Raw genomic sequence first — 12688 nt, 5'->3', positions numbered from 1 at the left:
CCAGAAGCCGCTCTGTGCCAGCAGCCGCCCCGTGCTGCGCTGCCTCCCACGCCGGGCACTGACTCATCTTCCTCCAGAGCTCAGTGATGTCGGGACGGGGTTGGCTGTGTGGTCGGGGCAGGAGCCCACCGCTGCCTCCTCTGCGTTTAACCCATCTGCTGTACTGAAGGGGGGTTGAGGCTGTCGCTGCTCCTCAAACCTCTTCTTGCACTCGGAGCGTTGGGTTCGTAGCTGCTTTTGGATGGGTCCAGTGAAGGTGTCCCGATCCAGGGGTAGGGTGAGAACCACGTGAGGTTCGGTGGATCCCATCCGGGTTCTGCTGCTCATCTGCCTGACGTCTTCTGGCAGATCGGGTGTAAGATCTCACCCAGCATCAAAGGCACAAAGCACAGAAATGGGTTTATTATTAGTCAGGAACTTGTTAGCTTCTCCCTTGGCGTCCTCCTCCCAAATCCTGCTGTCCTCAAAGCAAAACGAGTGGATGATCTGACCTCTTAATGTGTAACTCTGATAATTGCCTCCCCCTTGAGCACACCTCCAGCCCCACAGAATAATGTTTAACCCACGGAGCTGAAGGGAGCCCGTCCGGCCCAGACTTCCTGTGGCTTTCAAAGGGGGAAACGCTGAGATGTCACTGAGAGAGAAATAGAAGTGGTGGTAAACAGCTCTGCGTGCACTGTTAGAGTGGGGAGGGGGGGGCTGGGGGCTGTCACTGAGTGCTGCCCCTCCGTGGGTTGGGTGGGCGCTGCCCAGAGGGGCTCTCCTGAAGGACTTTGCATCAGAGGGGTAAATCTCAGTTTCTGTGTGGGTCTGTGCTGCTTTTCCCTATCGGAGGAGGCTGCAAGGATGAGGGAAAGCAGCATCTCAGTGTCACAGCGCTGTGCTGCTGGAAGCAAAGCTGCCTCTTTGGACAGCAGGTGGAAGTCATTGCGAGCCATTGCTCCTTGTCTCGCAGCCTTTGGCAGGCAGGACTTGGATCATTATTATTATTTTGCTGTTTTCTGACCCAAAAGATTGCTTTGGGGGACCGGAGTGGTCTCACATGTGGCAGCTCCTCTGTGAGCGTTCCAACAGCTCTGTGGCTGCTGTGATGTGGCAGCTCAGTTTGCTCTCCTGCTGCTGCTGTGCAGCACCCTGTGGTTGGAGGAGAGGCGGTGGCATGAATTTGGAGCAGATTTGCAAGGTTAAAATATAACACCCCAATAAGAGAGAAGCAAGAAGAGCTTGTGAAAATAGACCCTGAGCCATTGGAGGGGGAGCTGCAGCTCAGAGCTGTGTTATGCTGCAGCTGTGCAATGTCTCTTTAATTGGGCTCTGTATGAGGTTGTGTGCCCCATTGCAGAGGGGACACCAAAGCACCACACGAGAAAGGAAAAATACTGTTGTTGTTGTTATTATTGTTATTTTTAAGCTATGGGTCTCTTTTATCTGAGCAAATAGTGATGGTTGAAGGAGGTTAATGAGTGTGGGCATCATGGGCTGTGTGATGCAGATGTGAGAGCCCTGCTCAGCCCTTGCTGTGCTGAGGGCTGTGGGGCTGTGTGAGCATCTGGCAACTGGCGTGGGGCTGGGAGGGGGAAGGAACGTTGGTGCAGGGCATGAGAGGTGTAAATGACAAGGGGAGCAAAGGTCTGGGAGATAAGGGAAGGCAATGACTCCGTAGAGTTTAAAGTAAGCCTTCAGTGACCTGAAGGAGAAAGATGCTGTGGCCAAGGAGTGGGTTTTGCATGGCCAGGAGAGCTCAGCATGGCTTCACCCAAAGGATCGAGGCGGTGGGGTGAGCACCGGCGCAGCTCCTGCGTGCGTCTGCCTTCCTTTGAGCTGAATCAGCCACTGTAAAACACAACTTTCTCACCTGTGGTTAAACCATCTCACACATGGAAGTGACTTCTGTCTGCTAATAATTGGAAATGGGGTGTAGGAGTGATTAAAAAACAATACCCAGAACTTCTATCTGTGTATCTCAAGGCGGTTCCTTTGTTGCCAGGAACACCAGGGAGCTGCTGACCCGACCCGTCTGCGGTCCTCCAGCAGTCAGACACTGTGAGTGCCTCCAGCCTGATGGGTTCTGTTCATGGAGGCTTCTGGTTGAGCGAGATGTGGTTGAAAGAGCTCTTCTGGATGCTCCTCTTCCTTATTCCTGAGAAGTCCATGTGTTTTCGTGGTGCTGTGCTGCGCCCCATCCTGCTTGGTGCCTTTTGGTTTCTCAACCCATGCCTGCAATGCAGCAGCACCTCCTGCTTTATCAGAGTTCCCACCCCACCGCCTCCTGTTTGGGCAGGAAGGGATGGGTGATGGGTGCTGTGGCTGTGCCCTGTGGTGCAGGGATGCAGATGGGACGGGGGCTTTGGGGGCATCACATCGAGGTTGGCAGAGGCTCCTCTCCCTTGCCCTGCCGTGGGGACGTGGATAGTGCTGACTTGGAAAGTTTCTTATGGATAAACTCTTATAACCTGATGAATGCGCCTGTTTAACAGAACGTAGATAAGATACAAGCGGGATCTATATTTAGACTTGCTTAGTTCTGCAGAACACGTTGTTGTCCTTGGTTGGTTCACCTTTGGGAGTGAGGGTGGGCAGAATGCTGGGCGCTGTGTAGAAACGTTCTGTGATCTTTGAGGTCCCTTCCAACCCAAGCCATCCCATGGTCCTACAGTTTGATAGCTCTGGGTTATGCTCTATGGGAAGGTGGTGCTAAGCAGTTCTGGGTGCTGAGCTTCAGTCCCCACTTAGGAGCTTTTTCCACCTGGAGTGGAGCAGCAGCTGTGGCACGTGGCTTCCCTCCAGCCTTATGCCCTGGGATCTGAGTGCAGAGCGTTCCTCTGCCTGTAAGTTGTGCACTGATGAGCTCAGAGGAGAGGCAATGGCTTTCTGAGCATCTCTGCATCGTGTTCAGATGTTTGTGTACTGCTGTGGTTTGCTCAGTGCTGGACAGAGGGAGGAAATAGTTTCTGTGCTCCCGTTGGGTGGCTTCAGCCTGCTGCCTCCCCACGCTGTCCTGAGGGTGCTTTGCTGGGATGCAAAAAGTGGGGTGGTTGGGCTGCCTGCTCTTCAAATAGCAATTATATCTAAAGGTAGGAACCCTCTGTCTGCACCAGAACTGCTGCAAGAGGCCCTTTATTCCATTTATTTTGCTTTGCATGGCTGACATAATTTCAAACCAGTGGCGCACGTTGCGACAAAACCTGACCATGGCGATCTGCACCGCAGAACCTTTGCGGGGACAAAAGGATGAGGCAGTGCCTGCATCCATGGGTGATGTGAACCTGCTCATACCTGGCGGCGTGGGGATGATGTCTCCTGGACTCTCTGCTCTCACCCTGTTTACCAGCTCTAATAACCCACGTACCTGCTTGGAGCGCTGCTCGAGCGCGAGGCGAACTGAAATTGGCCAACGTGGGGTAATGGGATCATTGCGGCTCATCTCTGGGAAGGAGAAATCTGTGGGTAATTCTGCTGTTTCTGAGCAGAGGGGAACAATTTTCACCCTGCTCACCCACTCACTTCCTTGAGCAGCAGTCAAATTGCTGGAGAAGGAGCTGGCAATGGAGGGCAGGGCACGGCTGTCACGTGCTGCGCTCAGCGCCGCGTTCGCCCGGACAGGCAGGAGAGGCAGAGCCCCAGGAGCAGCACCTCACAGCCACCTTCCTTCTGCAGGTAAGGAGCCACCCAGGGACCTGCAGGAGCTCCGTGCCTGTGGTTCTGCTCTCTTCCTCAGGGAGCTGCAGCAGGAGGTTGCAATTTGGGCAGGTGCTATCGAGAGCAGCAATCCGCGCTGATGTTCAGCGGCCGCTTTGCTTCGTCTTCTCTCTTTGAGAAGTCCTCTTTCTTTTGTCTGACTCAGGTTTTGCTTCTTGCTCCATTTTTTTCTTCCCTTCTGTCTTCAACCTGCTGGGTTTCTGATTGCCCTCGGTGTGGCTGATAGAGATCTGCTGAGAAAATGCTGCTCTGTGCGTGGGGTTTGTTGGGAGCACTTTGGATAGAGAGAAGGAGGGGTGTGTAGGCTTGGAGGGATCCCAACTGCCCTCAGGTCAGTCCATGAGTACAAAATTGACGAGGTGCTCCAACAGGCTGAGCCCCAGGTGATGGGCTGATGGTGATCTTAGTGGTCTTTTCCAACCTGGATGGTTCTGTGATTCTTGGAGCCTGTGCAGGGCAGAAATCTGTCCTGGAAGGACCGGGGAAGGCTGGAGAGTTTGGTCCTAGAGATAATCATTTGCAGCTTCTGTCCTTCCCATGCAAATAGTCCTGACTGCTGGATGGCCTTGGGGGTGATGTGGATCAGCCTTCTGCTCTCATAAGCAGAAATATCCCACTGAGATGCACCAGCTGTGTATCTCCAGCCCAGGGCTGCCATGACTCCATGTCCCATCTTACCCTAAGGCTGCTGTGAGGATTTGGGTTCTGTTACTCATTATTTGGGAAGCTAAAACTTTCCTTCAGCAGTAAGACTCGTGGCGGCCCTTACTGTGTGCTGCAAGGTCACATTCATGGGAAATGTGCTCAGCGGTGACTCTGGGTCTGTTTTACACCACAGGGGAAGCCTGGAGGGTTTATCTGTGCCTTGTAAGGAGGGCTGGTCAAGGCTTGTGTTTCCATGGAGCTGATTGAGGTGATTAATCCAACACATCAGCACCCGTCGCTCAGCTTCTCCAAACCTGGCTCTCTCTGCATTGCTCCTTCCCTAAAATAAATGTCTTAACACAGCTGAAAACACAGCTGGATGGGAAGTCTGTGATCGCAGCAAAGCTGGGCAAGCTAAAATTGATGCAGAGAGCTTTTCTTGCACGAATGGGTTTTGCTTGCCACAGGGTGGGTGCATGAGCAAGGCTGGGGGTTGTGGGCACCCCGCACTGAGCTCCTGCCATTGCAGCAGGATTGGCCAAAGCTGCACGCTCTCAGCTTCTGGGAGTGGTTTCAGATGTTGTCCTCTATCTACTGGGATCTTAATAAATGAGTTTATTATTTCAAAGGCCACCAGAGTGGGTCGGCAGCCTCTGAAGGGCTCTATCTTTGCTCCGTGCGTTATGATTTTGTGAATGCTGAGACCTTTGAGTTCTGGGCTCTTCCTGCAGAGCTCTGAGTTGGCACTCAGCAAAGAGGAGCTGCTCTCCTCCAGCCCTTGATTCCAAGCTTAATGTGTTTGTTTCGAGCAGTATGGCTGTGTTGTAACAGCTGACCTGCTTTCCTTGGCTCTGCCACTGCTCTGAAACGGGAGACCTCCCAGCCCTGAGCCCCCCAGAGCAGCATCTCCCCATCCTTGCTGTGTGTGAGGAGGTGAAGGCTCCACTTCTGCTCTCCAGCTGATCTCACAGATCCAGGTGATGCCTTCAGCAGATGTTATTTCTCTGCCCACTTGTGTTTGCTGACGCTTTTCCTCCACAACTCAACAACAGCAAAAATACCCAGCGAGCTTCATGTTAAACGTGTTCCCCACATAGAATTTCCTTCAGAGTCTCTGGGGGTGTTACATATTCGCAGTGTGACTTTTTTCCTCCCTCTGGACGAGGACAGCAATTTGCATTCTTCACCAGAACCTGTTTGCATACCTTTCGAAATGGGGAAGAGCCCTTTGCTGCATTCCCCACGTGCAGGAACAGCTCCTGTCTGTCTGTCTGTCCGTCCTTCCTGGATTCTTGCACTGTGAGAGCCAGGATTCCTTGTCTGCTCGTGCTGTGGAAACAGTGATTGGGAAATGAAGGCGTGGACGAAGCGCGCAATGAATTTGGATTGAGGGGAATGGGTGACCCGGGATCTTGGAAGGTTCAGGTGATGCTGCTGGGGTGGCAGTGACTGCTGCTGTGGTTTCCTTGGCACACAGCGTTCCCTCAGCCCTGTCCTCGCTGTGCCCCGCAGTGATGTGGTGCAGCACAACAACAGCGATATCAGCACGGAGATCACACTGACGCTGCTCGAAGGCAGAGTTTCCATTGGAAAACTCTGAGCTTGGAGAAATCGCTCCTGGAGATAAGAGTGGAAATGCGGGAGAAGAAAACAGTGATTTTTCTGCTTCTCCTGCCTGTCAAAACTGTGAGGCAAAGGGGCAGGAGAGGCAGGCACTGCTGACAGCACCTGAATGGGTCAGGGTTGCAGCTGTTGATGCTGAACATGGCGTGGTGCAGCTGTGTGGGTTTATTTCTGGATGCGTTCATGTCCTGCTGCTGCAGCGCTTTGTGCTCTCACAGCTCTGCAAGCTGCTGCATTCCCACCTGGGAGCTCCAACAGCAGAGGTAAACCCATAGGGGAGGATGGGGGTGCAGTGCTGGGGCTGCGGGCACATTTGTTCATGAAATGGGTATGAAAAGCAAACAGAGTCCTGTGGCACTGCGGTGCTCACAGCCCCAGGTGCTTTCAGAGCTCCTCTGAGTTTGTTCTGATGCCTTTGAGCTGCTTCCCATGCCTTCATTCTGTGGCCCCTGAGCGCCACAGAGCTGCTGAGCAGAACCTCCACAGCTGGAGCTCGGGCTGAGCGTGGCTGCTTCCACAGCCTGTGCTGTCACGAGAGACCCAGGGGAGAAAAACCATGTCGCAGGACTGCCTCTGTTCTGAACTTTGTCCCTTTTTTCCCCTGAGCTAATGAATTCTCAGGGCCGGGGCGATGCTGGCTGTCACTGCAGAGCAGCAGCTCCTCCCGTTGCCGCTCCGTGCGCAGCCCTTGCGGGTCCGGTGAGCAGCGCAGCCCGGGGCCCGGCTGGGATTGGGCTTTTCCATCGAATCCGGGCAGAGCAGTTTGTGGGCTGCGCTGAGTCAGAAGGGAAGTTGGACGGGGCCGAATCCTTCCTGCGAACCGCCGCTCCCGCACCGCCTCCCTCTGACTTCAGAGCTGGGAGGTCCTGCGTGAATCCTCGGCCACGAAAGGATGAGAAATTAGGGGTTCCAGCGGTGTGAGGAGCTGTGAACCTGCCACGTGTGTTTGCGGAGCAGCTCAGGCACAGCAGAGCGTTTGGAGGCAGATGGAAGCGTGCGCGGACCAAAGCCTTCGCTCTCAGCCGACAGCCGCAGTGCTGGGGACCGCCTCTGTGCCCGTGGGCACGGAGATGCTGTGCTCTCGTAGGGATAAAAGCTGCCCCCTGAAGCAGTTACATGGGCTGCAGCTTCCCTGCGTGCTCGGGGCTGTGAGCTGGTGCTGCTGCTGGGCACGGCTGGGCCGAAACCAACCTGTTTTTCAGCTCCAACACGTGACTTTTTTGTCATCTGTCTCAGGCAAGCCAACAAAGCAGCGTCCCAGCTGCCAGGCTGTGTGCAGGAGGAGGTCCGGGTGCAGGCAGGGCTGGAGCAGCACAGTGATGAGTTTGGGGAGCTCAGCGTGTTGTTGATTTCCTCCTGGGAGGTCAGGAGGAATCTGGTTCTGTTCTGATGTGCTGTAAGTGGGCTGGGGCACCATCAGGGCACTGTTTTAGGCAGTGCAGACCAGAGCCCGAATTATTTTCGAGATAATCCTGTTTACCACCTCACAGCAACCTTTTCTACTTAAACAAACTGCAAACCTGTGTGTCAGATTCCCTTTGCTCCCAGCTTTCAGCTGCACGGACCCGATGTTTCTCACACCCAAGCATCCCGGTCTGTCGGGGGCTGCTGTTGCTTCTGGTTAGTGATTAACATCCTCCCACAGCTCTGCTCGGGAAGTGAGGCATCCTTCAGCTCAGCGCCACGGTGCTGCTCTCCCTGCTCTGATCAGTGCTGGGCTGTTTTATAAGTCATAAAGGAAGGATATTAAAAGTATTAGCGTCCAGAAGAGGAATATGAAAATGGGAAAGGGTCTGGAGGACAAAGAGTGCAAGGAGCAGCTGAGGTCCCTTGGTTTGTTCAGCCCAGAGGAGAGGAAGCTGAGGAGAGGTCCTTCCCCCCCCATGGCAGCCCTACAGCTCTGCCCATGGCACATAGACCCCCCATGGCAGCCCTACAGCTCTTCTGCCCATGGCATGCAGCCCCTCATGGCAGCCCTACATCTCCCCTATGGCACACAGCCCCCATGGCAGCCCTACATCTCCCCCATGGCAGCCCTACAGCTCTGCCCATGGCACATAGACCCCCCATGGCAGCCCTACAGCTCTGCCCATGGCATGCAGCCCCTCATGGCAGCCCTACATCTCCCCCATGGCACACAGCCCCCATGGCAGCCCTACATCTCCCCCATGGCAGCCCTACAGCTCTGCCCATGGCACACAGACCCCATGGCAGCCCTACAGCTCTGCCCATGGCACACAGCCCCCCATGGCAGCCCTACATCTCCCCCATGGCACACAGCCCCCCATGGCAGCCCTACAGCTCTGCCCATGGCACGCAGCCCCTCTCGGTGGGATCAGAGGGGCAGGTGCTGATCTCTCCTCCCTGGGAACCACACGGTCCCGTTTGATCTGTGCCCACTGTTGGCGTTGTCCGTTGGCAGACTTTCACCCTTCCTTCTGCTCGTTGTTTTCTTATCTGTGATGGTTGGAGCTGCTGCGAATGCTGTCGTTTCCCTCCCCCCTTAGGTGGGGGTGTTCTTCCTGCTGCATTGCTCTGAAGTTTGGTGCTGAAAAAGGAAAAGGACTCAGACGGGGCTGGGAGAGGCACCTCCTGTTTTCCTGTTCCCCTTAGAAGTGCTCATCTCCTGTCCCTTCCCACAAAGGGAAATGGGAATAGTTTGTCCCATTCCTGGAATCAGCCCCGTTGTGGCAGAGCCCTGCGGGGGGTTGAGCTGTCTGCCTTCTGTAAATCCCCCAAACTTCCCCCAAAACCTGGACCCCCGTGCTGCAGGACCCCACCTGTGGGGCTGGCCCTGGGTTGGGGCTGCTCAGACCTGCAGAGCGATTGGCTTTCAGTACCTGCCTGAAATGGGAGGCACAGGGCTGGGAACAGCATTTACTGGAGGACCATTTTTGGCCTTTTTGGGGACAAAGAGCTGAAGCTGCCCAGGAAACTCGAATTCATAAAGGCAGCCGATGTGTCCGAGGGCTGAAATGTGTGTGAAGCTCTCGGGGCCGTTCGGTGTGATGTCAGTGCTGAATCACTGCTCGATGTTTTCCTTGAATTAGAAGCCAGTGAGATCAATGCTTTGCTGAATGGTGTTCCTGTCTAAAAACTTTTTCTTTTTTTTTTGGACTTCCTTTACCCAAGAAATGCTTTTGGGCTCTGAATCTCTAAATGAATCAACACAGAGAATAAGAAACCCTAAAATGGAGCAGCTCCTTCAGCCCAGAGCGAAGATCTGAGCAGCTTCAGGTCTCAGTGCTCCGTGGAAGTCCCTGATCCTTGTGGGTCCCTTCCAACTTGACTTATTCTGATCCCGTGGTTCTCCCGTGGCTGAGGAGGGGGCACCAGGATCTGCCTGATGCAGACAGAAGAGCCCCAGGTCTGGAGATGCTTTGCTGCATCCTTCCCTCTGTGCTTCTCTCCCGTTCCTGTGCCCCACTGCTGCAGCACCAGGACTGGGCTGCGTCGGTGCTCACCTCACACCCAACCCCTGGGGTGGGGGCAGGGGGTCTGTGGGCGCTTTGGCGATGCTGTAACCCGTTGCTCCTCTATCATTAGCCCTTATCAGCAGCCGAGGGCCTGGTGGGGTGTGCCAGGTTTCCTCATCCGGGTTGGCAGACGGTGCAGGGAGCTGCCTCTGTCTGCGGGCTCTTGCAGCAAGCTACGTGCTCAAGGTTGGGGTGAGGGCAGAACCTGAGTGAGGTGGACTGCAAAACAAACCTCTGTCTGCCCTCGTGCCCAGCAGTAGTGCCACAAAGCCATAATACAGATGTGAGGAGGGGGGAAAGGAAGAGGAACTCCGCTAGCTCTGCCATGTGCAGAGCTCTGTTCATCTCTTTGCTGGAGGAAGGTGGTGGTGCTCACACAAACCCCGTGTTAAAGCAGTCCGGCTGCTGCTGATGCAGTGCTGGTGGTGCCCTCTGGATTTCCAGCAGCATTGCTGCAGTGTGGGCTGCAGTCCTGCGGCTGCAATGAGTGCACTGGGCCAGCCAGGACTCAGGTTGGAGGTATTCCTGATGTGGTGCCCGAGCAGTAATCTGGAAATCTGTTTACTTCATTCCAACCCGTCAGGGAAACAGCTTTCAGAGAGATGTTCTGCTTTTACCTGTGCTTGTAAGGATTTGTTGCCTAATTGTGACGGGAGATCCCATGAAGATACTTGGCTAACGTGGCAAAAGAGGTTGTCTATGGCCAGATGGTTTTCTCCTACCTCCCCATGCTGGGAAAGCTGCTGAGGGTTTGCACCACGATGCTCATCTCTGGCCTTGGGGTTCCCTGCTCCCTCAGCTCCTCTCCGTGCTGCTGATGCCTTTTGCAGCCAGACTGCAGCCCTTCTGCTCTCCATGGGTATGAGGAGGGAACGCATCCACGATCCTTGGAGCTGCCCTGTGCATGTTGAGGGCCGTGTTGCTGCGCTGTGGGTGAGGGAGTCCAGATGTGTTTGGTGGGTTGTGTGCTCCCCCGTGCCTGAGAGATCTCCCAGCCCCACTCTGGGGGGATTTGGGTTTCTTTGACCCATTGGGAAAGGCGACCATCCCTCCCTGAGGAGTTGGGAAGGACGGTGCTGGTCTCTGTGGGCAGGAGGTAGCAGTGCATCCATCCATCTGCACTGCGTGGGGCTGCATCCACAGAGCGGTGCTGAGCTCCAAGTGTGCACGTGGAGGCTGTGCTTCGTCTTCCCAGGACGCTGTCAGTCAGCTGCCTAATAAATCTCGTGGAAAGCAGCGGAGCAACGGGGCTCCCTGGAGCTACAGAAGGAAATGATTTAATTGCCTCTTTAATAGAGAAAGGGGTTGCCTGCGTGCTGCGACTGGATGCTTTGAATAGGCTGATTTGTACTGGGAAAGATTCTTGGGATGCAAGTGCATTGCCAGAGGCTCTGGAGAGGCTCAGGGAGCATCGCTTTGTTTTGACGTGTCACAGAGGTGTTAATTGAGCGTGAGAGCCAGGAAAATAGTGAAGCCTCCCTGAGAGCGAATGGGTCTCTCCAAGGCTCAGCAAAGCCCTCAGCAGCGCTCAGAGCAGCGCTGGGCTGAGGATTTATGGAGGTTTCAGAAGCCATCCTGCTCCTTCCAGGCTGAGCGGGGAAAGCTTTTGTTTTCCTTGGCAAAGAAATGAACCCAACAGTGCAAAACAAAGATACTGAGAACATGACGGATGCTTTCGTGGCATCGCTGTGGTTTATTTTCTGCATCTTGGAGTTGTTTAAGGATGTTGGTCTCCAAACGTTGCAGACTTGAAACCCTCCGTGCTGAGATGTCCCCTCTGCTGCCTGGGCAGGGCTCGGATCTTCCCAAAGTGTCTTCATTCCCCCCAAAGTCGGAGCCTTCCTGGCACAGAGGGAAGTTCCTCACCCTGGAACCCTTGGCTGGACAAATTCCTGCTCTCTTTTTTAGGTGTAAATGCGTTCAGTGCAAGGTGTGAGGGGTCCGACCCCACCACATGCAGCCCACGGGCTCCCATTCCCATCCAATCTCCTGTTTTCCCCCAGCTTCAGCACTGCTGCCTTCAGCTCGCCGCGTTTCGCATGCATGCAAAGCCACAGACCGTTCCTGTAAAGCTTTTTCTATCCTGGGCTTTTGTATTTCTGGCTCTGTGCAGTGACTGAGCGTGGGGCTGCTGAGCTGTGTCCCTCAGTGAGGTTTGTGCTTTGGCTCCAGCTGTGCTTTGGCCTTTGCTTTGCAGCTGATGCAGAAACGTGCTGTCAGAAGGCAGTGTTTCAGCGCCGTGACGCTGGGAAGGAAACCTGCTGCTGTGCAGATGACTCAGGCTGCCAGTGGGAGCAGTCCTTCTCCAGAGCCTTTTTCCCCTCTGCCAAGTCTGGAGGAGCTGGGAGTTTTGCAACGGCGAGTTGGCAGGAGAATAAGGAAAGTGACAAAGCATGAGAAAATACTTCAGCAAAATGCTGCCTATCAAAGCCTGAGGGGCTACAGGGGGGGCTCAGAAGTAACTGTGATAACACTGAGCCTAAAGGGGGGTCCTTTGCTTTTAAAGAGGAGGAAGAGGAGCAGATGCTGTGTGCGTGTTCCCAGTAGAACAGGTAACTCCTGCACTCAGGTGCACCCCCAGCAGAGGTCCCAGCTCTCATCTGTGCCTTCACACAGCTTCCTTCGAGCTGGGTTATATTTGGGGAGCACCGAACCCCTCCTGAAGCAGATGCGTTCATCCCCCCCGATCCCTCTCAGCCTTCCTGCTGCTCCCTCTGAGCACCGCTGGGGTTCACAGTGCAGCCCCAGCAGCGCAGGGCCGTGCAGTGGAAGGACCACATCGCCTTGGTTGCACGCAGGTGAGCCGTCGGTGCTGCGGTGACTCAGCCCCGGGGTGAGACAGGGAGCGGTGGGGCGGGCAGCCCCCGGTCAGCCTTGCCACATCCTCCCTGCCCGTGTCTGCGGGATGCATCCCAGCCCCGTCCCAAATAGCAGGGATCTGTTGCAGCCCTGTCCCAAATAACTCGTTGCTTAGTAGGAGGCTGGAGCGGAGCTGGGAGCTGCGGCGCTTGGCCAACCGGTGCTCCTCTCCCTGCTCGCTGTCTCCACAGCTGAGCTTTTCCCACGTCTTCTGAGCTCGGCTGTGCGCTGCTTCTTCTCCCAGGTGTCACCTGGCTGCATCCCAGGGGAGAGAGCCGCCGAGTGCAGCCTTTCGAGCTGCAGAGCTGTGCACAAAGCAGCAAAAAGCAGCATCAGAAACGTGACGGCTCCTGCCCTGCTGAGGGAGCTGGGCTCGTTCAGCCTGG

General features: G+C 55.1%; 1 protein-coding gene across 2 annotated transcripts in view; it reads left to right on the top strand.

The window, feature by feature from the left end:
• Positions 1–12688, top strand: part of VDR (vitamin D receptor) — a 31429-nt gene that overhangs the window by 1641 nt on the left and 17100 nt on the right. Inside the window, exon 1 of one of the 2 annotated variants that reach the window (XM_010726811.3) lies at positions 3568–3657. The exons of the other annotated variant lie outside the window; for it this stretch is intronic. The gene's annotated coding sequence lies outside the window, so the exon portion shown is untranslated. Of the gene's footprint in view, positions 1–3567; positions 3658–12688 lie in introns of those variants that run through there. 2 annotated transcript variants of the gene reach the window in all.

This window comes from Meleagris gallopavo, unplaced genomic scaffold (genome assembly GCF_000146605.3).
Source record: "Meleagris gallopavo isolate NT-WF06-2002-E0010 breed Aviagen turkey brand Nicholas breeding stock unplaced genomic scaffold, Turkey_5.1 ChrUn_random_7180001856830, whole genome shotgun sequence".
NCBI classification, from domain to species: domain Eukaryota; kingdom Metazoa; phylum Chordata; class Aves; order Galliformes; family Phasianidae; genus Meleagris; species Meleagris gallopavo.
This window is presented reverse-complemented; position numbering and strand designations above follow the sequence as displayed.